The sequence below is a fragment of the Halichoeres trimaculatus genome, unplaced genomic scaffold (assembly GCF_033239565.1).
Source record: "Halichoeres trimaculatus isolate MK-OKI-2021-1 unplaced genomic scaffold, fHalTri1.1 fHalTri1_scaffold_10, whole genome shotgun sequence".
Taxonomy (NCBI): domain Eukaryota; kingdom Metazoa; phylum Chordata; class Actinopteri; order Labriformes; family Labridae; genus Halichoeres; species Halichoeres trimaculatus.
In genome coordinates this window covers 22,060,231-22,072,985 of record NW_027437187.1, presented here as the reverse complement: position 1 = coordinate 22,072,985, position 12,755 = coordinate 22,060,231, and the positions used below count along the sequence as shown (strand labels likewise).

The 12,755-nt window shown below is 38.0% G+C and overlaps 1 protein-coding gene across 1 annotated transcript in view; it reads right to left on the bottom strand.

The window, feature by feature from the left end:
• Positions 1 to 12,755, bottom strand: part of roraa (RAR-related orphan receptor A, paralog a) — a 235,339-nt gene that overhangs the window by 158,520 nt on the left and 64,064 nt on the right. The gene's annotated exons all lie outside the window — the stretch shown is intronic.

Below are 12,755 nucleotides of genomic sequence, written 5' to 3'. Positions count from 1 at the left end.
ATTAATAATAATGCAAGAAAACAAAAAAAAAAAAAATATTTTTCTCTTTTTTGTAAAAAAAATCCATCACTTAAAGTGTTGCTTACCAGACCTCTCTGGACACACTAAAATGGCCACCACAGCCAGTACATTTTTTACCCTTACTACACCCTTTTGACGTTCTCCCATCGCTTATTACACCCCCAAGCATGTTCAGAAATCCACCAAAATTGGCACACACATTATTTGCGTCCAAAAAAAGAGAAAAAATACCAAACATGAACATGAACCAAACCTGACCCCAAACATCCCATAAAATGCTGTCTAGCGCCACCTAGGCACACTACAACGGCCATAGCGGCCAGTAGGAATGTCGTAGAGAGATGAAACCAACACCAAAATGTTCGTCTCATTGAGACACACAGTATGACAGACTGTGGGGGGACAGGAGCCGGCATGAGCCCCGAGGACCCGTCTAACGCTGCTTGCAGCTTTAATTATTATTATCATTGTTGTTGTTATTATTGTTATTATTATTATTATTGTTATTATTATTATTATTATTATTATTATTATTATTATTATTATTATTATTATTATTATTATTATTATTATTATTATTATTATTATTATTATTAATGCCTGAAGCCACTGATGTATGGGTACCAGCCTTTCAAAATAGTCCCTTTACCTTTTTTTTTTTTTGGCAAGGATACTTGATATGTGTCGCATTTCAAAAAATTAAGATGCAATTTTTTATTTATTTATTACTTTTTGGGAACAAACACATACATCCTAGAATAATTCAGTAAAGAAAAAAACATTCAGTTCTGTCCACAGGGGGCGCCAGAATTGATATAAACTAAAAGTATCTCACAGAGTAAATCGGATAATAATATGCAGTCAAAAAAACAAAGAAAAAAGCAGACTTATGCTCATAGGAAAGAAGGTACTTAGTGTTTCATTAAATATGTAGAGCGATAACTGAGATATTGGTTCTTGTATTTTTATTTTTTTTTATAAAAGATCTGTTATTTTTACTGACATAACTTTCCCATCTTTCTGACTGTGGATAATTCATTCTCACAAATCCTTGAAAAGTTATATGAAACACTCCCCAGCAGAGGAACAGCCTGTCCCAAAACAAAAAAAAATGTAATTTTGTTGCTGATATTTTAAAGCTCTTTACTGTTTCGCACTGCCTAACCTAATGGCAAAACTAGTGGGTGTTAAAACAAATAAAACGACACATTAACTGACAGGTCACTGTACTGTCATGTCTGAGCTGTGTGTTTTCAGGATTTGGTTAAGCCTTTTTAATTTTCCACTCATTGTGAAGACGCCTATATCACATCTTTACCACACTTTTCCATACTTTTACATTTATCAAGTGTTAAATGAATAAAAACGTACTAACATAAAAAAAAGTTGTCTGACTTCAGATGGAGCTGATGTGAAAAAAAACCCTCTCTGCTGTACTTGTGCTTTGGTTGGAGCTGACTTTAAAGCAGCGGATGCAGATAAGGCTGATGCTCCAGCACGACTCTTTGCATCTCCCCCCTCCTCCTCCTTTCTGCTGCTGCTCTTCCAGTCAGCCTCCCTCGGAAGCAGACACAGAGCGGAAAATTAAATATTTAAGGTTGATAATGACGCTCTTCATTAACATGTGATTCTGAATAAAAAGTGGAATACATAAATAAAGAAATAATAGAATGCCTATAAGCGGACATGTTGAATGAATTTCAGTGGCGATAAAAAAGAGGAGCAGGCGAGCCAGCGAGCGAGAGGGATTTCTTGGTTGGGGAGAAAATGATTGAGGCAAAGGCGAAGAGATCAGAAAGAAATGGCTGTCTGGGGGAAAAAACTGAACATATAGTGAGCATTACTGATTGTCATGGTTTTTCTGTTCACTCTTTATAGATTATTTAGCCTCTGAATTTCTTTTAAGCCCCGGCCAGCTTGTTGTGGCCTCCCTGTGTGATATTTTCCTCTTGTTTTTATGACAGGATTTTTCTCCTTCTTGTGCCGTTCTCTTTTAAAACTCAAACTGGACTACCACCTCTGTTAAAGCTGCTGGTTCTGCTTCACAACGGTAATAACCAACACCGGCATTCACCTTCATCAACGGGGCATGTGGGACAAAACCTTGGATATTCTCCTGATCACCAAGGTGCTTAGATTGCTGTCCCACTGGGCTGTGTTTGTGAGGTGACAAACTCAGTGGACAAGTTTTCTGTGTGAGGGGGGGGATCGGGTTTGGAGATGGACGTCTGAGGCAACACTGTGGCAGTGAGACAATAAAAGTAGGAGGGGGGGAGAAAGCCTCTATCCCTGGCAGCACATGTTTGAGTCAGAGAAGCAGATCCTGCTAAGCCTCAGTGACTCACAGCACAGCTCGCAGTGCGAATCATCAGCTGTGCCTCTCTGGTGTGCAGGAGATTTTTCAAAGTCAAAGGCATTACTTCAGGAATGGAGGGTTAAAAAGAAATCTGCATGAAATGAAAGCCTAAGCAAACAAACACTGGTGTTTATGAGGAGAGCAGATACTAAACATATGATAGTATAGAGTGCACAGGTTTTTTCCCCTACACGGCGCTGGGATCTCAGCTTGTAGTTAGCTGTTCGCGGGGAGGTGATGGATGGGTTAACAGGGTATAAATTATATAACAGCAGGCTAAACGTAATTCGCTCATTAGACTCCAATGCTTTTATTTTCCCCAGGAGTAGCTACAGTAATTGATGTCTCGCTCTTCTGTCTGTTTGTTTTACCCTGACAGAATCAGTGAGATAATTCGCAGTCTGCTGCCACACTGGCACTAAATACAAAGCAACAGGGTGGTTTTTTCCCTGACTACATGCAATAAAAGGAGACCATGGAAAAAAAGTGATTTGGGGGTAATGATGGAGAATGCATTCATTGTGAAACAGAGATTTAACAGATGAAATATATTTTCTGACACTGACCACATGGGCCTCACTAGAGTATCATTGCAAATGGAAGAATATGTGACACAACCGTAAAGTAACTTATGCATGGTGACTGTATGAAATACTCGGCAGCTGTGTGTTAAAAAAAAAACAGCAAAAACAAACACTTGGTCAAAACTAAGCGCTGACTTCCTGTCTGAAATCCTCGGCTGTACAGGTCAAACACGAGTCATTCAAGGCATCTAGTGAATTCAGATTTCAGAAGATTGAATTTCTGCGCTGACCTACTGTGCCGACGCAAAAGACACAGATATGTTCAGCTATGCACACAGGAAACAGAGTTATTTGTTTACCCCTGCCCGTCTCTGGAGTCTCAGAGTTATTATGGTGTTTATGCTTCAGTCATCGCTTACAGAGACACACTCCAGAAGAAATTATTTCTTAACACAATGCATGAATGAGGCCAAGGCAAGGCCCAGAACACATACAAAGAAATTCAAACATGGGATTCACTGGAAACTGTTTTCAAAGCAACTTTAAAGAGAGTCAGAGACCCTAAAAAAGACAAAAAGGGTAAAATGGGATGAAGTGGTCCAGATCCAACTTGCCAGTACAAGTCCAGTATTAGAGGCGTATAGCTTTTGACCATGAAGCTCCTGTGAGCAGTTTTTAGCTAATGACTCATATTATTACTGATTTTTCTTTATGATATCAAACTGCAATTACATGGAATATCAACACAAAGAAGAGTGACTATTTCTATCTTATTACTTCCACCAAGAAGGTTATGTTTTTGGAAGTATTTTTGGAGATGATCCGGATAACCATCTGGATGTAGGATTTTTTTTTAAGGACTCTTAATCATTGTTAGATAGGGCCATTTTCACCATATGTGTATATAACTCCATAGTAAATGGTTGCTTTGCAAAAGAATAAAAGACAAGGTCAGCAGGATTAAACTTAAAGAACTTAACTACTTAAAGAAACACTTATTAGATAGGCACAGGGCAACATAGAGACCTCTTGTCCACAGGGGGTGCTATGATGGACCACAGGCAAAAGAAGCTCACAGGAGCTTTAAGATCCATGTTGAGTCCACTGAACCGAAAGTGACAAGAGCTGGTGGTTTGTCCATACTAAACTTATGAACTACTCAGTGTCTCAAAGACTCTGGCATTAAACTCTTCAAGAGTTACATTAACATCTTGAGGGACCTAAACAACACAAGGAAATCTACAGAGCTCTGTAATAATAACCCAATCAGAAGCCTAGGCTTTGTTTCAAGGAAGAACAATACAATAAAAATCTTGGCTGTTCATATAATCTGAAGAAAAGCTATGAAGTGCTGCAGCATCATAACAAACTAAATCCTGTGCAGCTGCCTGGGATTCTAGCACAGATGACGAAAAAGACAAAACTTTATGAACTGTTTTCAGCTTTAGTTCAGAGAAGTCTGGTTGGTTTTCATCTATTGTGGTTTTATAACTATACATTGTAGTTAAGACTGTTGGCTTTTGACACATATTTATGTCTCAGTTATTTGAAGCACAAGCAAAGCAAGTGGTAAAACGGAACCAGTTCATCTGTATCATGGATGTCTGAAATCAATTTTTTATGTTGTTGCTGTCTTCTACACTACTAGGTTTTTGGATTTTAAAAAAAAAATCTTCATCTCATTTTCTAATTTATTTAGATCTAATTCATGCTAGGTGTAAAAACCTTTGCAGTATTAGTCTGTCTGTGCGTGTGTATCAAGGGCCCCTTTTCACCCAATATCTTACAGCAATGAAAAAGAACTTGTGTTCTCCGTTTAAGTCAAATAGAGGTGCTTGTGTTGACTCATATTGAATCATTTCTATTAAAAATACTGTCAGTGCATCATATTTTATCTCATGTATCCATATATGTACTGCATTATCTTAAAAGAGACATACACACATTTATTCAAGTTTACTGGATCTATAACTGAAGTTTCATTAACAGTATGAGACACTTGTTGTTTTTGTCTAGGACTCGTTCAGTACGGCTCTCAGTTTTTGCTTTGTTTTCCCATCTGTGCTCCCTAATCGACTCTTTTCCAGTGAAGCCATCATCTCAGATAGACTAAGCTTGACAATACAACAACACAGAGGACATCTTCATATTGTCCACAGCATATGGGGCTGCCATTCCTCTTTAAAATCTTCATGAAAATTTGTTTTCGAGAGCAGTCTATTATGGAGATGGGGTTACTCCAAACCCTACATGCAGGGAAGCTGCTCGGGACATTGGTCCTATTTATTTTCCTCTGACATTCTTTCTTCATTATGTAGTGTGCTGCGCCTCCAGCCAGTCAGCTGGCTCCCTGTCCACTCTCTTAAGTCTCTAAATGGGGGAGCGTATTGAGAAGATTAAAAAAAAAAAAGTACTGGGAACATACTGACGAGTGGGACAAGACATAAACAAGACTGATCAGACATGATCCTGTCAAAGAGATTAAATTAAAGCTGGAGGAAAAACTTGAAAAAAAAAGTTGACATTTTTTATCAAGATGGTACAAAGCACATGGCTGTGATGCTCCTTGTGAAGAGAGCCTCTTTAACAATAATATAAAAAGAAGAAGTAGTGATGCTTACCATTTGACATTCATTTTTCAGGGTAGATATCTGACGCCCAGCACACTAGCTGTGATCAATATCTAATCTGGAGAAATAAATTGGCCCTGTTTGTCTTTCATCTATGAGGAAATGTATAAGCATTCTGACAACAGCGTGAAAGCATTAATCAAATAATGAAATAATGATTTGAGAGGGGGAAAAAAGCAGCCTGCTCTGATATTCACTGTGACCTAGCACTGTTGACATGCTCGCATCTTGTATCACATCTTGTTACTTCAGTGCAGTCGGGGGGGGACTTCAGCGGAGATCATCTCCTCTTTTGTCACAAAGCAAAGCGATGAATTGGATATCTAAGAAAAGGTATCAGTCCCCTGTGTACACTGTGAATAATACACTGTAACATGTATGGATGTCATATACTTGTGCTTCTGACCTTCCTCTATGTGACAGTACAGAACTCCTTTTTTTCTCCATTTATTCTCAGCCCCTGTCTTTACAATTACCATGTTCCAATCTCGCCTTGTCCCCACAGTCACCCACAATACCCAGAAGGATCGGCAGTCTTTCTTCCCGTGCAGCAATTACAGCCCCCTATCTCTTTGAAACAAAAAGTTTGGTGTAGGATATTAGAAAATGTCAAATTCAGGTTATATTTCACTTAAGTCCAAAGGCGATGCAGTGTGCTCTTAGGAAACACTATTTTCACAGTCTTTGCATTATGCATGAAGCATGAGGTCCATCATTATTTTCTCCAGGAGGCAAAGGAGAGCTGTTTGCTGTCTGCTGCGTGGAGAATACATGACAAAAAAAAAGAGGAATAAACTCAGGTATCGGCAGTCATTAAAGCACATCATACCATCAAATTTAGCAGCCAAATTAGCAAATGAAAGGTGATCGGCTCGGACTCACACATGACTTCTTTGGCTCGTCTTTATTAAGTATCACTTTCTGAAAGTTGAGTCGAATAGTTCCTCCTGCGCTGATATGCATGAACTGTGGCCTCTTATCACAATCCTGCAGGACAGACTAATCACATTCCAGTCTTTCACCTGCATGCCTGACATGCTTTGCTAGAGCTCATGATGAAGCTTCTCAGGCAGGCATGACACCACTCTGTCACTGACGGCGCCAGACTTTCATCTGTCACATATCATGCCACCACTGCCACTTCAACTACATTTACAAGAAAACATAACATTAATAATAACTAGAGCAATAATATATCTTTTTAAATTGCAAATGTTTTGTTTAGCTGCCAGAGCATGCTCTAAATGGTTTAAAGCTCTGGATGTGTGTGGATGAAAAACTGACTAGTTAAAATGGTTGAATGTCTCTGCTGGGGTGTCCACACAGAAATAGAACAACAGAGTTCACTACTTTTATTTCTGTCTTCCCTCAAATTTTCTGAAACTTTAAGTATATTTTTTAATCCAATTTGCTTTTGGTGAACTGTCTGCATATTATATTCCACATCACACCAGAGATTATCTATTTATTTACTTATTTGTTATTCAAAGTGTTAAACCAGCTCTCACATGACTCGAAATGACCAAAAAGGAAGGTGGTGACTCCAACTCAAATTATATATACTTTGTTATAAAATATTTATATTTGGTCCAAGAATGTACAATAGGTAAGAATAATACATTGATTTCTGGAATTTATTTGTATGATCTACAGAAACACTTTCCGCCATCTAAATGATCTTTTTGCATTATTTTTTTGTCTTTAATAGTTAATGTACAATGTTTAAAAACCTGTTTGAAGAATGCCTTCAAAACAAGATTTAAACACACCTTCAAAAAAAAAACAAAAATAAAATAAAATCATTTTCATTCACACTCTCTTCATTTTGGGACATTTAGTTGCATTTTTTTTATAACTTCAATGTCATGAATGTATGACTTTTCCATAGCTTCTGTTGTCAGCACTTTTACATCAAAGTAGGAGTGTGTGTGTGTGCGCGTGTATGTGCGTGTGTGTCAGTGTGTGTTAGTGTGTGTATGGGGTCACTTTTTATCCAATACCTGCATGCCAGCATCGCAGAGCAGACCTATCTAAAAATTTAAAGTACACATGCAAGTATGAATCTATAATTTTTAATGAATTTCTAAATATGATGAATCCCCTAGGGGCTTTCAAACTGTATTTTTCATCCTTGTGGAAAAATTAGTTTAAGTGAAAGTTTAAGCTAGACTTGTGTTGATATTTCAGAATAAAATCGTGTGAGTGCACTCGGTGACTCCCGTCATACAGAGTGAGTTTCAGTGTGGTGAAGTATGTGTGGCCTGATGGAAAAGTGGAAAAGTGTGGTGATGTAACACCCTCTGAGGCTGACTGCTCCACACCCTGTTCCTGTCTCTGCTACCTCCGTGACCCTCCCTGACACTTCTCCCTCCCTGTTCTTGTGTCCAGTCTGTAAACTCTGACAAAGCAGAAACTTATTACTGCATTCTTTAGACCAAATAACTATTTTTAATCATTAGTGGCATATATTATGTCTGCCATTTGATTAAAAAGCCTCTCGCATGAGGTCACTTGCTGCCATGAAACCTGAACCCACTTGGAAAAGCATTGTTGATGAAGTGTTAGGAAAAGGAATAACAAAAATTGCTTTGGAGTAAAGCTGGCAAACAGTTCGCGGACATCTGCTTCTTACTAGTTTAGCAACTTTAAACTCGTTCCGGCTTAGTGAGGCCAAGTTAAAAGCTGCAGTTGCTATAGAAACAAAACAGGAAGGACAGTATTGTCGACACTGTGGTTGCAGGTCTGGGATGAATAGGCGTGCATTGTGTTCGCTGAGTGGTGATTTGAGGGAGTTTAACTAAAAGTAAAAACAGTAATATCCTGTTTTGGCACTCCCAAAGCTTGTTTAACCTTTAACTCATGATGTAATGATTTGAGTAGAGGAAACTGAACTATTTCCTACCAGTTGATCCCAGTTTGGGAAAGAGGTAATTTAAAGTAAAGGTGGACAGAGGGTGCACATGTAAGTGAAAGGGGAAAATATAATTACAACAAGAAAACAGATTTCTCTCAAAGGAACTCTGTTGAATTACCTTCATTTATAAAAGTGCAGTATAAACAAAGATTATTATTATCATTATTATTATTTTTATTATCATTTTTATTATTAAAACACAGTGAAGACAGCTTGCTCTCTTTTCTGGATTATTTCTGAGTCTTTTTCTACACAATGATAAAAAACATGTCTACGAAGACAATGGCAGTCTTATGACTGAAACTCATCAGAGCAAAAAAACAAAGCACTCTTATCACCTGACCTGCGAGATGAGCCATGTGCTCTACCATTAGTGAACGCACATTCAATTACAGAGGCTGAAAACAGCTCTGGGGGGCCGATCGGGTGAGGGGAGGCAGACAAGACAGAAATTAAGCTTGTTAAAGATTTTCAACTTCACTTAACTCAGCCTCCCTCTCATACCCCAGCGTTTCTCCCTTTTTCATTTTTTCTTCCCCCCTCGCTCCTCAACATGGAAGCAAGATTTACATATTGCAGGTAAACTGGGGAATAAAGAATGCAGATCCAATTGAACCTCTAGGGAGCTAATTAGTTACAATTAAGTTTCTGCTTCACTTGTTGTGTGGGATTATTTGGTAAACACCTACAGAGTGTTGAAAGAATCTTGGCCTTTTCCCTGAACTTGAGAAGCACACTGTTCGTCGAGTGGAAACTTAGCCTTTGTGAAAATGCTTTTTTATGGCTTTAATTAATTTTTGAGGATCCTGTGGTGAGTTTTTGACATCAAAGTTGATCAAGATCTATTGAAGGAGGAGAGTACTCACTCCTCTGCTTTTTTAGCTATCTGAAGGTATGAACGAGACGCCGTGAACACAAAGAATGTCCAGCGTTTTCATCAAAGAGGGTGAAGGAGGCGTTGTACAATCAAGGCCTGCTCTCATTTAATTGCACGCTGACTTCATTAACCTTGATGCTCAGTATTAAGCACCACTTCCGCACTCCTTCATTATGCCTCAACACATCCTTCAGAATGAACCACAAAGCTAACAAATAACAAAGACTAAGAAAACAGAGGCCATCAAACTCCAGCTTGCTGCTCAGTTGAACAGAATCAACAAGTAAAGAGTGATGTCACAAAACATGAAACAGCAGTTTGTAAAGCATTTCACATACTTCTAAAAACCTGCCTGTAGCCACGCACAGGTGTGTTCATTAACTCGGTGCTGTCTTCACACATCACCTTTTGTTTGTGCCTTACAAGGTTTCACACATCCCTTAAAGTTGCAGTGAGTGACAGGCAGAGTTTTAAGTGACCTGTCAAAGGGTCCCTAATGGATCTGAGATAAACAACAGCTGCATTCAAAAAATCACAGGGGTGGAATGGTTTGAGAATGTTGTAGAAGGAAAAATGACTCCCTTGCAGCAGCAGCTTGGGACTTCCTGGTCCTGTGTATTGAGGAAGTTAATCTACTGAAAGGTCTGGCAGATTTCACCTCTGCCTGTTGACACTGTGACAAAAACAGTTTCTGTTAGAATTCTTAATCAGTAAAAAATACAGGAAGTTACTCATACTTTACACTTATCCTTCAATGAAAAGTACTACAATTTAGATTCACGGCTAAGTATGTACAAAATATTCCAGGTTGAGACAAGGGGTTCTGCACACTTGTTTCAATAGAGGGTATGCATTTATTTCACTTCCCCTTCAGGGCATTCCCCCTCATAGTGGGTCTGAGTGGTAAAATAAACCTTACTCAACACTGTGTAGCAATAAACACAGCGAGACCAGGAAAAATGTGGAATACGACTTGAACTTGAGGACAACTGGTATGGACATTAATCAGTGCGAGCTACCAAAAAACAAGAGGTCCACGAACATTGACATGGGGCCTGAAATCACTCATCCTGGCATACAGTATATGCACCTGATTTCAACGCCAGGAAAACACACATGCAAAGTCTCCATTTTAGGAAAAATATTACTGTTTGTAATTTACTGAAACTTTTACAGAATCAACACTTTGCCTACGGAGAAAATATGAAGTTCAAGTTACACTTTAAAGAAGTTCCACAATTGTATCAGATGGGAGAACAACTGAACATTTATTGAAAGCCTCAAATGACTGAACTGAACTGTAAACTGTTACCTGTTATGTTTCTCTTATTCAAAGGAGCAGTTTGACACATGCCATCTATGTTAACATGTTTTTCACTGTTGCTCTCAACCAAGGCTTTACAGTGCTTCCTACACTGTTTTCATGTTTTAAGGTTAAAAGTGAGACATAAGCATGTCTTACTGACTTGACAGTTGTGTCAAAACAATTCTAATTCTTTTCCGTCAAGAAACTCTTGAGAGTTTGCATAATTTTACTTTTATTTGTCAGTCATATCGATAACATTTAAATTCCAGTTATTTCTGCAAATTGCAGCCTGTAAAAAGATAGCTCTGACTTCTTTACAAACCAGCTTGAAATTTGTCGCACAACTGCTCTTTCCCATTTTTTGATATTGTTCTTAAGTTAAGAAAGTATCCAAGTCAACGCTGCCAATCATCTCCCTTATGCTTGCTGTGACATCACGTAAACGCTTTCCACTCTATTTTGACTAAAAATCACTCACCAACTTTTCAATTTCCCCAACTCAGCTGTGATTTTTTTATGGTTTCAAGTTGAAAAATAATCAAGACAGTGATGTTCACTGTTGCTAACTTAAGACTTCCATCAGGTGCATGTCTGGTCCATCTGCACTTGGTTATTGAATGCCTTCATGCTCCTCATCTGTCACTATGAACAAACTGTGTTGGTAAGAAAGCAAACTTATAAAATTGAAGTTGTTTGTAATATGACAGCTGTTTGGCTTTTAACCAGGTCTAATCAACATGACCATATTACTCCTGTTTTAGTCCAACTAAGCTTTGTCTCGGTATGCTTAGGAATTGATTTGAGGATTTTACGATTCCTTTTAGAGTATATATAGAATATATCTCTGACCTGTGGGTACCATTAAAGCTGACACAAGGTGTAATGTATAAAAACATGTAAGACTGAAAAACAAGGGATACTAAATGTTTGCTGTGAGGGCCCCAAAACTTTTAACCCATGTGCCAGTGAGCCAATAATATGTCTAAGATATACCCTTTTAAATAAATACATATTTTTTGTCAGCAGCCTTATCTGATTTCACTTGATTCAAGTTTTTGAAACATTTTTTTTTTCATGTTACCCAATACGGCCTTTCTGCCTTTCTGTTCTTTAATTGCTTCTATGTGTTCTGTGTGTATTGCATGACTGTAACAGTACTCCCACTTATGACCACTTCTTGATAAACAAAATGAAATGAGGCTTTTTTTCATATTTTATGGGGGTAAGGACACAGAAATTTCATCAGAATTATATCTTTAAACAACCAGTTTCCCTGTAAATTTGGAACATAGAACACGGTGTCAGTTTTTTAAGAGAATTTGCAAGAATTTATATATATATATATATATTTATATATATATATATACATATATTTATATACATATATTCTTGGTACATATATATATATATATATATATATATATATATATATATATATATATATATATATATATATATATATATATATATATATATATATATATATATATATATATATATATATGTACCAAGAATAAATTCCTTGCACGTTCACTGGATTGAGCTGGAGACAGAAATCTTGCTTTCTCACAACCTTCCAAGTAAAGAAAATCAGAACTTGTTCTCTCTCAAAGTGTGTAAGTGTTAAAGGTGCTGGAGAAAATGTGAGTGTGTGCACACTGGTATGCATGTGTGAGGTTGTGTGTCTGTGTTTTGGTTTCAACCATGCCTTAAAGATTCAGGCACTAATAGAGTTTCAACATCACCTTAATAACAACTGATCTTAACAAGCAGCACATTACTGATTCTTTTTTCCTGGTGGTGCAGGAGGGTTTTAAACAGCTCTGGAAGCTACATGCCTAAGTGAACATTGGCATTCAGTGCGCTCGCAATTCAAAGCGTTCATATTATGGCAGAGGGGGAAATGGCACCTGCTGGGCAAACACGCCATATATTGTAATGTAGCTTAGCAGCACTTGCCCTGCTCCCTGCACTACAAAGCAGTCCATCAAAGTGAGATCTGAGAGCCAGAGAGAAGAAGATCATGACTCTTTTCACACCTTGTCAGACCGACTCCGCTTTCCAGTTGCAGACCAGTCAGGTTTTTTTTTTTTTTCCTCGGCACTAGAGAAGCATCTTCAAGCAGTG